We start from the raw sequence: 15298 nt of genomic DNA on the forward strand, positions 1-15298 counted from the left end.
ATCTGTGTTCAAACTCAGACAAAGATACTAGCGAGCTTAATAGTTTTAGATATTTATTCATAACATAAACAGCGCTAGCATTTCTGTCGATTCCATTTCAGCTTAACCGGCTATCCGGAAGAATACATGCACCGTACTAACTGCTACGGCAGTTATTTTCTCCTTTGAATACTGCCCACCTGCAATAATGATTCCGTAACGTACTCCTTGCGCTATCTTTTGACCATTTGGCAACTTTTCGTTTCGTAGTTGACACGGTACAACACTTTTCTTTCGCTTACTTCACACGGCCAGTCATTTTGTTTACAAAGAAATGGTGTGCTATACGCATGCGCCAGTAGAGGGAAATCCATGAACAAAACGTTGGTCAGACAGGTAGAAATACCGATGATTTTCTTAGATTTAATCATTTTTATGAATCTATTTCAGCCAAATCCGATCGTTATTTTCCATAAGGAGTCTCACTTGATATGTTTATGGAGTATTTGAAAAAAAGACAAAAAATAAAGTTACTTCACCGTGATGCCCCTTTAAAGTACAAAATATGGCAGATCACATCAAAGTTGGGGGCATAACACAAGGCATGTTTGAAGTTATGTGTACCAAATATGGCGACACTAAGCCAAGCTAGGGGACATGGCACAATGCATGTTTAATAATGCTGACAGATATGTTACATGTACCAAATATGTCGGAACCCAACAAGCTGGGGATATAACACAATGTACTTTTAATACTGTTTAAATATAAAGGACATCAAGAACTTAAGCAAAGGGGCCTTGAGGACAATGAATTACAACAACAAAAACACGATAATGTGTTTGTAATAATGAAGGAAACGATATGTAAGCTGGCGTCATTCAAACATGGGGTTTATGTTAAAGTAATGTTTCATGGTAGTGATGACGTTATTAACGATTGCGACATTCGTTCTAGCTCGGGGATAATCACAGACAATTAATGTTGCGCAATATGGTTGCGATAAAATATGAAGGTTATCTTGAAGATTTTCTTGTAGGATGGACAAAATACTGTGGAATCCTTAATTTCATGGGGTTAAAATTTCGTGGTTTTTATATACTAGCCTGTTTAAAGGTCATTATATTTCGATGGTTTTTGATTTTCCCCCGTTTATATCTTACCAAATTCATGTTTTCGTGTGGATTTAATTTCATGGATTTTTGTTATCCACGAAATAAACGAAATTTAATGTCCCACGAACATTTATGATTTTACAGTAGTCAAGTATGGTGGCGTCAGATAGAAATGGGCGTTCAGATATTATATATAGAAAACCGTATGTTTTTCTTGGTCATACATTATTCCTGTTTTTTACCAGAGAAACAATCGGCGTGAACTATGATGTCATAATGTAAGATGGTAGTGTTTTCTGACGTCAGAATCAGAAGATTGACTAATGGAACAACGTCTATGGCGTAACCAACAAGCAATTAACCACAAATGTTTCCAACTCCAAGCAGGTTTATTCAATGAGTGGGTGTGAGGAAACCTTATATAGTGGTTATGGGAGAAAGTGTGTATAAGCAGGGGACTGCAAATACAAGTCTTGCGCTCTACCGATTGAGCTTAAAGACAATCGCAGGAAGCTAAGTGAGTATTACGGGACTGATTTGTTTCATCCACTGTGATATGTACTACATACAATGTACATCTAGGTTAGTTTATATTTTGTTGAGGTGAGCCGAAACATGAGAGACATTTCCAAATAGAGCTAAACTCCAAAGATAATTCATCAGTATTTTGGACAGGTACCTGCCAAATCTCTACCAAAGTGTTTTAATATTTCACTAAAAGTGTTTTGCAGTGTACTATACTGTTTGAACGCTAATGTCTTTTAAGTGTTCTACTCCATCCATTAATTTCAAGAACTTTGGTTGTCAACACTGTCAGTTGTTTGTTTCAGATATTGATTACGACTGGTGACAAGATGGGAACACTGTTGCTGTCAATCAGATTTCTGTTGGTCGTATCAAACCGTATAAACATCGTTCATATGGTATCTAATTGGTTAACTTTAATTTGGAATTTTTATATAAGTTTCGATTCTAAAGCACATTCACAAAACTTATCCGGGAGTTTTCATATTTTAGTGAGATCCTTCTGAGCTCAAAAGAAAAGTTAAAAATGAGTCTCACAAAACAAATCTTATATAAAAAAGAAACCGACTAAAGATCACAATCCGTAATAGTATCGAAAATATAGTCGTTTCATTAATTAAGCTCTGTTTTAATCCGCAATATCATCAAAAATATGGTCAGTACATAAAGTTCCGTTATAATCCGTAATATGATCACGGGCCGATTTCTATTATCGCATTTCAAAAGGTTGGGCCAGTTTAACCGGATATGTTTGTTAAATCATTTAGGACAGTCCTTATGTTTTAATGTTGCTTTCTGGTAAACAATTTCAAGGCCTACGTTACGTGTAACATTTGCATGTCCGTCAGGCTTTATCCTTTAAATATTATATTTCTAAATAGAAAAAAAAACCGGTTTGTCTATATAAACGAATAAGCTGATAGTCACTCATTATATTATCGAGATTTTACTCGTTTCATTACGTTCCGTACAAATCCGCAATATTATTCTGATTACACTCTCTATCAGAAGCTAGTTCACTGATTCACGGGAGTGTAGCATTTCGTTGGAGATATCCTCAAAACCTATGTGCAATTTTATAATCAGGAAAGCATTGTTGGTAATCAGAATATTTTCAACATTTAACTAAATGCAAAAACCCTTTTGGCCAGACCGGGTTCAAACCCGGGACCTCCCGATTTGCAGACGGACGCTTTATCCATTGAGCTAATTGGTCACCAGCGAAAGACGAAAATAAGTTCCGCTTCTGAACTCTAGACGGACGTTCTACCTATTGAGCCACCTGGTCGCCGGCCAACGACCCAGTCCTGTCCCGTTACAGGAAGAAAAGACGTTGCAAGAGGCTGTGGTCGATAGCACTGTGTTACAATAAGGACGAAAGAAATCAATTTACTTTGAAAAATGATCCAATCAACCTGCAAACGGCAACACACCTGATCCTTTGTGATAAACAAATCCGTACATACGCACTAACACATCCGCAACATTACACGTGTCACCTACACTACCGTGTTTCCGTATTTCATTGTCCGTCATTGGTTTCATGATTACAAAAAACTCATAAATTCTGACACGCATGTTTTTGTTTCATGTAGCCGCGGCAATTGATATTGGTAAGAGGATCAATCAGTTGGATTAAAAAATGTTAAATGGAAAGACGTGAAACTTAAAGAAGGATTCCTTGTGATATTGTTCAATACTGATATTAATCAACACGATTTTGTTGATAATGACAATGAAAAGTATTACATAACAAGATTATAGATTGCGTTTTACTCGCTTCAAAATCCCATTCAAACAGGCTTTAAACTAACAAGCCACTCGTGTTTATTCTGTGTTGTAGAGGAGGAGTCTCCTTTACTTAGGAGACTCCTCCAGTCTCCTTTTAAATCCAAGGATTCATATGTTTTACATTGCCTCGACATATTCAGATTCAGGAGGCACGGAAGTCTAGTGGTAGGACGCCGGGCTCGTGACCTAAGGGTAGCGGGTTCGAGCCACGGCCCAGAACTGTGTTGTATCTTTGAGCAAGGTTCTTTACTCCGCTTGTTCCAGTCTACTCAGCTGTAAATATGTAAGTGGTTGGGCAGTGCTTGAATTGTTGAATGCTAGCTGTTAGCGCCAACATGGCAGCTCTGGCTGTATGCTCCCCAGGGAGTTGAGAAATGTATTGGCTGGTTGCAAAGGCCTTATAACCACGGGTAATAATTTGTGAACCGCTTTGAGACGACCTACGAACTAGGTTGTGATAAAGCGGTATATAAGAACCTCGATTTATTATTATAATTAAGTACATTATTAACCATAAGTTTGACCTGAGCCAAACATAGCATTAAAGGTGATTCGACCATGAAGAGAAACCAATGCATTGAGTCACGTTTCACGAATGAAACAAATATACACAATATCACCAAAATTGGTACATGTAAACATCCAACAAGGCCTGTCTGGGATTCGAACCGTGGACCTCCGGACGAGGGCGAGTCGTTATTACCAACCGAACTCCACCTGGTGAACGATAGACATTTGGCACAGCAATTCAAATTGAAATTTATTAATTTTACAGCAATTGTGAAATAAGTTTTGTGTACTTTTGTAAGTCACCCCTTTGACCTGGTTGGAAGCGCGCGGGGGTCTTTGTTTGGGAGGAAACCGGATTACTCGTAGAAAACTTACCCGTACGTGTTCGAGTATATGACCTCATATATACAATGTATATATATATATAAACTTTATTAATTTCACAATAATTATGAAACAAGTTATGTCAACTTATATTTTTCACTCGTGTTGGCCCAAATGCTAGCGCGCGGTAGTCATAGTGTGGGAGGAAACCGGAGCACCCGGGGAAAACCCACGTGGTCAGGCAGGTGACCACACACCATTTCACGTCCGTTTGGGGAATCGAACCATGGCCGCTTTGGTGAATGGCAGGTGCGCTCTCCACTGCACCACCCGGCCACCCTGTGATCACACGACCAACCTATGACCTCATACCTGTTCACGTCTGATCGGGAAATGGAACACCGACCGTCTTGGTAAAAGGCGGGTGCGCTGTCCACTGCGCCCTCGTCCCTTACATATACATTTCTTTGTTCGTGAAAGATGCAAAATGTATATATAACACTCTTAAAATCCTTCTGTAAGTGCTCAAGCGCAAATAGATAATTATTCTGATTCAGGAGAAACTATTACACTTATAAAAAGTAAATTAATAAAAACTGAGATATCAAAACGCCTACAAGGAATTGTACCAAATACGCTTTTGAACTTTTATATTTGATGGAAATCTGCGAAAACAAAATCTTCTAAATATCTAAACACTAAGTGACATAAACTGTCTATTGAACTAAGCCAACGGCAATATACAGAATCGAAAAAAACACCGGATTTTTTAATATCAATGATTAGATTACCAAACCCCTGAGAACCTCGAGTATTCCCCGGAACAGTTCATCACTCGTTGAAACCGTATTGTAGCTGTCGACAGAACCGTACATTGGTATTAAAGGTCTCTTGGTCTCTTCGTGTCTTCGCCGGAATTACACGGATAATGGCCACGGGCGTATAGCCCGGGAATTGTGGATCAAAATTTAATTGAAATAATATAATAAAAGGGTGACGCAACGTAACACGCGAATTCGAGATTATTCTCGGAAGGAGAAGCAAGCGGTGACCGAGGGTATCGCGGCGACGTTTTGATTAAATTCTTTGAAGGATTGAAATGTGGCTCAATGCGGTTCATTATCAGACAGGCGATGGTGGAATGGCTGTTTTGTGATTTCAGATTGAACCTTACTTAGTAAATCGTCGACTGACTGTTTCCCGGCTGTTGGTTTTGTCGCTTAGAATAGTCCGTATTAAATTGACCGTTTGTTTTGGGTTTGGTGTTAACATGTAGTTATAAATTTAACCACGACCGTCAGTTTTCGGGCCTTTCGATCCGCAATTTACCAAAATGATCCATATTGAGGTTTGTTTTATAACGTAAACTCAACCCTAGAATACAGTAACACTGCTTATTGTCCTGATTATATTTATTTATGTATTTATCTAAATATTTATATTTTTGTAGCCTTCTTGCAATAAAATACATGTAATTATCCGTATTACTGTAAGTAGACCGCCATTGGTTTCATGATTATAATTCTGTTTTTTACTCAGAATCTCATTTCTATTTCTGGCATTATTCATTGTTTTCGTCATTCCTGATATTTTCTATGACAGGAGAAGGAGAGAAGATAAAAGAAAGCTTTGCCTGAAAGTTGATGCCACCGCATTTGGGTGATATTTCTTCCGCTATCGATCTAAGTAAAGTAACTGTATTACGAATAAATCATGAAGCTATTATTTTTCCTCTAGTTCAACGCCAGGAAAGTCATGAGTTACTTAGACGATATGGATTAATAAAACAATAGTTTTGTTGCAAGACAGGGAATATGCCTGTTGTATCCCTCTACATGTTGTAAAAAGCGATAAATGTTGGACATCCTACTAAATCGGGGGCTTCCTTCTGCGTGTTATGATAAAGGGACTGTGAAGAAACCACAATTTATCCACTGCCCCAAAAGCAACAATTGGGAACCTCACTTTGGCCTTGGTGTTGAATGTTCGCCGAGATAGGTAACGGGTTCTGTTCCCATGCCGGGACATACCAAAGTCCCTAAAATGGAAGCTGTTATACCCTACTTAACGTTTAGCATTTAGGGTTATCCCAACAACTGGTTTACCAGTTGTCAGACTAATGTGATCGGGCGGAATGCTGTGCTGGGTGCCTTTGACATGGTATTTCAGTGAGACAGCACTACGCAGTCGACATCAGACCCGCGCTATCACAAGAAGGCAAGTACACCAACATATCTAGCCTATATCACACACACACACACGCACACGGATTCACGTTCTTAAATTACCATAGCTGTTGATTAGACGTTAAACTCTATAAAACCAAACCAAACTTAATACACTTGACTGGCTACCAGCCCCTAACTTTTATGAAGAATTTCTCGGCTGCATTTTACTACTAGATTATCTCCCCCTAGTTTAGAACTTAGGCTAGAATCAGACATCCAAGTGATCAATTTTTTGAGTTAAAGTTGTTTTCTAAATCATTCAATATTCTAGAGACGGTGGCCAGTCTATAAATACACATGACGCTTTGCCTTTTTTGTCAATAAGAATGATTGACAGATTGATACAGGGCATCTCAAATTTTTCAAACGTAAAATGCTTTTGTTACATTAACTCAATTTCCGATCAATTCAAAGTCTATATGCACATCTATGTGTTCAGCATACGGTTGTATACGCTGTTTTATAAGTCTCGCGCAACTGAATCAGCTAATACGCTAGTGTCGCCTTCGTTAGTACCTCCTATCCTAAAATTAGTTCCGTTTTAAAAACTGTACCCCTCTGAGAAATATAGATGATGAATTGGTGGAAGGTTTTTTAAATGCTTGAAATCTACAGGTATTTGACTTTTGATAACTGTAAAGTAAAACTCTGTACACGTAGGTATTTGGAAAAATTGAAGCGGATGTTCGAAGAAGTAATAATAAGTGTTTTTTCGTCAGGGGTTACCGGCTTCACTTGTAATCGTATGGCCGAAGATGTCATTTAACATACTCAATAATACCATTGTGTAGCCTTTGCCAGCTCTGTAGCTATGAATCACGACAGTTTTGAAGAATGCTGAATTTCAGATATCAGAGCTAACTAGCCTAAAATGCTTAGTAGTAGCACAATGGGAATAATTTAGTTATGCGAGTCCTTTGTATGAGAGTTTTTCAGTAATTTGTAAGGTAGACCGAGAATCTGCGCTTCGAACATTCGCCTACAAACATAGCACACTACTGATTGAGCTACTTCCGCCGATAAGATTTGAAAACGACAAACTAATAGTCAGTTCAGATGTATTTTCCGGATCAATGTCCCTATCATCTCAGAATCGCGTTAGAAGTTCGCGTCCACGACCGGTGACGCATGCGCATGTGAAGCGTTGAGTGACAGCCGACATCATTAAGACAAATACTTTTGGATAACGGATGACGTAAAGATGTTTACACAGTGACGTATACGTGTGGTCATTACGTATCATCGGCTCGCTGCCATGGTGACAGACAGGTTCCTTAGTAACATGACACGTATGGAATTAAGTCAATAAGAGATATATAATTCCGAGACGGACTCTTCGTGTTCCGGAAAAAACGAACGTTGCTTGTCGACTACAAAAGTGTCTCCATTACAATGTCGAACCGTCTCGTTAAAATTGAGATAATTAATTATTTCCAGATTACATAAAAAAATAGTATTGTTGAGGTGAACATTGATTGTTTTGGACAAGTCGACAGCAATGAGTGAAAAAAAATTGGAAAAAGATGTTGAAAAATAACTCTATCGGCAATACATATAACATTACACTGAAGATAGATTTCTTATAATATACCGCTCTGTCGTTGAATGGTGAACCTTGGAGGTAATAATATGAAAAACTAATACATGATTCAAAAGGCTAAACCAGGTCATTGGATTATAATTTAATCTTGCTTGTAACCAGCATTTTCACTGGCTTAAACAATTATGTTATCAGCCCATAACGTAAAAAAAAATGACGTCGCCGTATGTAACGTCGCTTTTGATTGTCTGATACAGCAGCACAATAATTTCTAAGAGAAAAGAGTCAATCAATAAAAGTGGATTTCCACAGGGATTGTGTAAAGTAGATTAAATTAAAAGGTTTGAATATATTTTTTCATGTTATGGAGATATAACACACAAAAACGGAGTGTATTCTGAATAAACCGCGAAGCAGTTAATGCTGAGAGTACACTCCGGTTTTTTTTGTGTTATAGCTCCATAACATGAAAAATATATTCAAGTTAATCCTTATAATTTAATCAAAAAACGGAATGTACTCTAAATAAACCGCGAAGCGGTTAATGATTAGAGTACACTCCGTTTTTTGTGTGTTATAGCTCCATAACATGAAACATATATTCAAGTTAATCCTTAAATAATAGAATTAGAATAGAGTACGGACAAGAATATCCGGAAGTTTATTTTTTTTAACAAAAATGTGAATGTATACTTATTTGTTTATATATATATGTACCAATACTGATACTTGATCGAATATTTGTATATGTTTATGCCATAAAATTTTGGAAAATATAATAAAAAAAACACAAAAAAACCACAACCAAGTCATTAGATTATTATAGAATTTCCAATTAAAACACATCTAAAAAGTCCTAATAATCAAGTGTTACCAGGAAATATATAATGGGCGGATTGGTCGAGTGGTTAACACTCCGGCCTTCCAAGCAGGCGGCCGGGGTTCGATCCCCGAAGTCGCCGTACGCATGGAATATTAGAGAAAGTGTTTTTCTCCTGCCCACACAACTCCAACAACCCAGGTGGAGTATAAAATGGTCTGGGGTGGGGTTGCGGTATCTGTGCTGTAGCATTTAAGTGAGGTGGCACTATAAATGATACCTTTGGAAGAACGGTCCCACTACAAACAGAACACAATACATCTCCAACACAGACAGACATACACACATATGGAGAAATTAGCCAGGTGGCATAGGACTAGTAGTTAGCGCCTGATAAGGCAGCTCCTGCGAATTCCTCAATATTGTATTGACTAATATATATATGCTAATTGTATTGACTGTATAAAATTGTATATTTATGTACTGTAAAGCGCTTTAGAGTGGCTTATGTTAGCTAGATAGGGCGCTATATCAAATGATGAATATTATTATTATTATTAACAGAAATTGAAATGACTACATTTTATAAATGTCGAATTCATACCTTGTAAAACGGGCAATCTACCTCAAGATCAATGCATTGCTCAAGTTGCTACGTACAAAATGAAGTTTTTATATATATTTTTAAATCCATTGACTTTCAACTCACTCTTTCAAGCTGCTATTCCACATACCCAGTTTCATTACGTATTTCCTTCTTTATATTACCTTTCAGGTTCGGGAAGACTTGACAATATTTGGTCTGCTGTATACCACAATATGTTCTAAAGAGGCGACTAATGTGGCGTCTCAATGAGACGTCTACTGTGGGGTCGCACGAGGGGTCTGCTATGTTTATTCCTATGGGGCATCTTATAAGGAGTCTAATGAAGCGTGTCATGTTTGATGCACATTAATTGACTAATGCTTGGCCGTATGAGGGGACTAAGGGGAATGGTTTTTAGTCTTTCCCCTTTCCCCCGTGTTCTTAGAAATAAAAACGACTGATTTCCGTTTCACTTACCAAATCATTGTTATACTTCGCTCGATGTATTTTCAACGATCTAAAGCCATCAATATGCTGATCAAATGATGAAAAGGGTTCTATTTCTATAAAGGTGATAAAAACAGTTATCTAAAGCGCACTGTGAAATCGCCTTCGCCAGTCTGAATATTACAATGAAATAATGACACAAGATAAACCCTTTGAATACAACCAATAACACGAGATCCGATTTAGGACGTTAACGGAACGATTTTTAAATTCATGTATATGTGAAATCGTCGGCGCGTATTCTAAAATACCCATAAACGCTTAAAGCACTCGGCACTTTTGTAAAGAAACGTGGGCCCGAAGATGTGTTCCCTATTAGGTAAATTGTATTTCACATAATAATCAATCAGTTTAGCATGACTATAAAGAAATTACCATCTTCAAGTTCGTTGAGAAATGCGTAACAACATCTGAATTTCTTTGAAGTGTGGTCTTGAATACGAAAGTGTTGATTAAAATCAGCACCGCGTTGTGCAAAATCCCTCACCAACTTTACGTTTCACAAAAATAACAACTTAGATATTTTTTTCTTCAAATTTTAAATATACTTCATAGTATAACATAATTAAAATTAAAACTAAAATTGTAGAATAAATATATTGATGTAATCGACTTTTAGGCTGATTTGGTTCTTGTTTGTTTGAGAAAGCTGACAATGGGGTTACATATATATTGGCTGTTGTTTGAGTAAGCTGACATTGGGGTTAAATATTGGCTCTACTTTGCTTTCTGTATTTTAAACTAGTTAGCAGGCTTGCTAAATAAATGTCTGTCAATCAAAGTATCCCCAGTGTATAAAGTCAATAATAACACATGGGTCGCGACTGTCTAATTAGTGAATTCAAACATATTAACATCATAACGAACATGTACACCGTGTACAGTTATCGCCACTTGACGAGTAACTCTTCTCTGAAAGGAGTTAGGAAATAACTTCTAAAACGACATTATGTAATATTCATCACACTCGATACAGTTTTCTGAAATTTTGTTAAAAGTTTTTTCCATCAAGATAATATTTTTCAGTGGAATTAAGTCAACGCCATCTTATTGTACCGAATTATGCCGAGCAACAGAGTGAATCAATATATTTAATTGTGTGTGGTAAATTAGACGATCATTACAGAATAAACTGTTTCTTTTTTTCCGAAACTTGAAGTTTTACAGATTTTTAAACTGTTTTGATGAAGAGTTATTGTGCCGTTACACCTTGCCAAAGCCATAAACTCATGTAATAGAAGTGTTCTAGAGAAGCGTCACGTTGTTAGTTCTCTTTTAAAAAAAAAAAATTGTTGTCCTAATGGAAGCTAAACTCAAACGCAGTCGGTGTCCACAAATCATGGCGCTACTCAGGATCCACTTTTAGGATCCCCATACCACTGCCGAAAAAGTGACAATGAGTTATTTTGTTTTACCGACATGACAAGAAATCCATAACTTACGTTACTCATACAAAAAAATAAACATGAAAGAAACAAATCCATAACCATGTTCTGAGAGTCAAGTGAAGGAGTCCATATAGAGACTCGAACCCCGAACCCCCATTTACAATACAGTCACTCTTACTCCATGAACCCCCTAGCGGTAAACTCCTGGCCCAGCCCAGCTTAAGTTATATCCAAATAAAAATTAAGGGGGGGGGGGGGGGGGGGGGGGTTACTGTATGTATAAGAAATACAGTAGAACTCTCTATATTGTTTTATTATTTGTTTAATTCCTAAAACAAACAACTGGGCTACATTGTACCTAGCGGTAATTCTCTCGCCAAGCCAAACCAAGTTATATCCAAATCGGGATTAACGGGAGGTTACTAGTGTTTTGCTGTGGGGCATGGATCCTTAAAAACAACTGTGCTGCATTGTATCGAGTGGTTATTCCCTGGCCCAGCCAAACTACTGTTATATCCAAATAGAAATTAAGGGGAGGTTACTAGTGTTTTGCTCTGGGGCAAGGATCCTTAAAAATCAACAGAGCTACATTGTACGGAGTGGTAAGTTATCCAAATCAAAAATATGGGGAAGGTATCCTTAAACAGACCACTGAAAAAAAGGGAAATTGATTACCAACGCAATATAAAAATCAAAGGGAATTAAAGTTAGTCATAAATAAGGTCCTTCCTCGTCTGTCACTTACTCCGGCCTAAGACCAGCAAGATCACAGCCACCTTGAGACCACTTGAACGATCTACAACCCAACAGGCTGGCCCGCCACGGTTTATTAGAGACCAAGCCAAGTAGGCAATATGGTCAGGAAACAATCGGGGCAAACTAGAAATACATTCTATTGTAAGCCTGGAGCATAAGAGCCGGGCTCTCTAAGTACCCGAATCTGACAGACAATTCCACGACCTTAAGAAAGGGGTTATGAAGATGAAGATGTTTCTGTTTGTTTGTAGAGCTCTGTCAGGGAGTTTATTGTGATATGTGAGATACAAGTCAAGAACAACGGAATGTTTGTCCACAAAAGAAAGAAAAAACACACGGACATATGCTCAAAAACTCAGATTGCAGGAGAAATCTGATATCGAAGGGAACAAACAACAGCAGTAATGAAGGAAAATAAAAATAAAAAAACATCAACAACAACAATCAGGCGAAATAATGTGTCTGTATTGAAACCAAAAACTGAAAATTTACGACAAACACCGAACATTTACGACAAATAACGGAAGTTTACGGCAAATACCGAACTTTTACGACAGGTACCGGAAATGTCCAGTGTCCAAGGTTATAATTTTGTCTAAGTATATATCACTTAAACTGATAAAAACGTATCGAGATTAATACGTAATTTAACAGATGATAAGGTACAGATTACTGATATTCAGTTAAATTGATGTGATAAATTATATGTCTTGCTCTACTAGGCTATACATCAGATCGCAATACAAAACGACTGCACGCTCCCATACACGCAGCAAATACGTAGATCGACGTCAGATAAATTCGTGACCTTAAGCTTTCATCCTTTGATTAATATATTATTGGTCAGTCACCGCAACAGGACGTTAAGAATACGTAACTATATTTTTTCTCCTTTTTATGAAGAAAAACAAATCGGTCATGTGTATTTGTGCATGATCAGCGTGTTTAGTGATTTACATTATCATTCATGACAAGTATGAAATCATAACCTAGGCTCTTTGTCTGAAGCGTTATTGAAATGGAAATGATTCTTACAGCCGAGTTCATATTGATACCCACAGGCTAATGGTCAACCAGTTTCTTCATTGGTCATTCAAATGGTCAAGCAACGAGAGAAATGTGCGGATGACGTCAGAAGACCAGTTTATCAAATACGCCGGCATTATTATGTGTGGTCGAAGACATTTGTCTTTGGAATGTTTCAGTCTCATCCGGATTGACCAGCGGTCAAGCTTTGTCCGAAATCATGTCCAATCAGATCAAAACCTTACCCATCTATCAACAACACTTCGGCCATATGAGTGGTCAATATTGATATTATTCGCAGTGATATACGTGTTATGGTCAGTTCCGGACAGATAAATAGACGCTTGACCTTCCATCAGGCGGTTTTACATAAATCTTCTAATGCAGCTATGAAATAGCAGTAGATTCTTTTCCAACAGGAGAGGTTTCTCGCTCCATCAATAAAAGGACATAAAACCAGTTTCGACCGGTCGCGGCCAGCTGAGAGAGGTCAAGCGCAATCGACAGCATTTACATTAATAACATTTTGATATCATATTTAATATATTATATAATATCATTTTTTTTTTTATACAAAAACAGCGTACAACGTTCCAAGACCGACTGGTCCGTTTCTCTACGACTGAGTGAATTATCAGTGTATTGTTTATCTGTACAACGATGTGACGATTTTGGTATATCCGTCCCTGTATAAAGTGATTAATGTTATTGCCAATGTATAACGTTAAACAAAAAACGTGAAACAAATTCTCCTTAAAATAACCATTTGAACAAATATATTGCTATATTTAGAAATGTGACTTTATGTTCTCCCTTTTCCCGGGCCAAGATATTTTTATTTTATTTGTGTTATAACTTTTATTTCAGTTCATAAGTAACAAACACTAGGTAAGCAGATAAAATTGATTTCAGCTGCTTAAAACTATAAAAAAAATCTTGAATAGGAACAACTCATTTTAATTTCAAAATAAAAATGCTACATTATACACATAATGTATACCTGTATAAGAAAGAGTGTTTCATCTGGGGTACCGTTCCGTATTGGGTGCCCGAATGTTCCCTCTTACTGTTGCTGGATCTTACAACAACAACGAGGCTTAACGAGATATCGGGCGTAATAAACAGATTTTCGTTTTCACATTGCCTTAATGTATAACAGACAATTCTCATTTCACGACAGCGAGGCAATAAACTTTAGCCGTACTTTGGACAATGGGATGAATCTCCGGTACGAATAGTCATTAACGCCCTGCCAGAGCAAGTGGTCATTACTATGGCTTGACCACTCTTGACCACCAGCGGTTATAAAACCTTGTTTAGGACATGGAAATGACACCACCTGACTGGAATCAACGTCTTAATAACGCGGAGTAAAGACATCAGTCAAGATCTGCACGACGCAATCATTCAGATTGATTTCTTTTCGTTTGGACAACCGGAAAGTAACAATAAGTGACGAGGGATAGCGGGATGTACAATCTACGCTACTCGGCTCGTTTATTGCTTTGAACAATCGGCTGACAGACGAGAGATTCCGAACAGACAGGACAGATACAATTATGTTCATTTTATGTCTGTTTTGTCCGGTCTGAGATTTGTGGCCTTGAATACCGGGTTGAAGGACAAGAGATTCCGAATGAATCATGACAATGAAAATCAATATGATAAATGCAGATGTTTTCCGTGTGGAACTGGAATTGTTTGGAATCCTTTTTTTTATATAGAAGCTTTTCTTATAAATTGTAGTTTAATTGCGTTTAACCAAGTTTCAATTCTTCAAAAATTTAAGTTCCAGGGAAGCGTTTTGTTAGATGTGTTGTCGGTGCTGTGGTCTCCATTCCCTACATTACAGTTTACCCTATTCTCACATGCACTATTTCAACTGTACCTTATTCCTACATGGACTATATTCGTTTGTACTCCATCACCTTTTCGCGTAGAATCTCAAAACCTTCATTTCATATTTATCAAATTTTATATAGCATATACTTTCCTTACTTCGTTTTTTTCAGTTGTCTTAAATGAATAGACAGAATCTTAGTAAGTACGATTAACGTATCTTTTTGTTTTGTCGATATTTTGTGCTACCTTTATATACATTTGGAGAGGGTAGGTCTTGAGAAAACAAATTCTTACATTTTAGCAATATGGTGAGTAGGCAGAATGATACAGTGGCGGATCCAGAGACCTATCTTGGGGGGGG

At 37.5% G+C, this 15298-nt stretch overlaps 1 protein-coding gene across 1 annotated transcript in view; it reads right to left on the minus strand.

Moving 5' to 3' along the window:
- LOC110446372 (potassium voltage-gated channel subfamily H member 7-like) overlaps window positions 1-15298 on the minus strand; it is a 47653-nt gene that overhangs the window by 23882 nt on the left and 8473 nt on the right. The gene's annotated exons all lie outside the window — the stretch shown is intronic.

Source organism: Mizuhopecten yessoensis, unplaced genomic scaffold, assembly GCF_002113885.1.
Source record: "Mizuhopecten yessoensis strain PY_sf001 unplaced genomic scaffold, ASM211388v2 scaffold2681, whole genome shotgun sequence".
Taxonomy (NCBI): domain Eukaryota; kingdom Metazoa; phylum Mollusca; class Bivalvia; order Pectinida; family Pectinidae; genus Mizuhopecten; species Mizuhopecten yessoensis.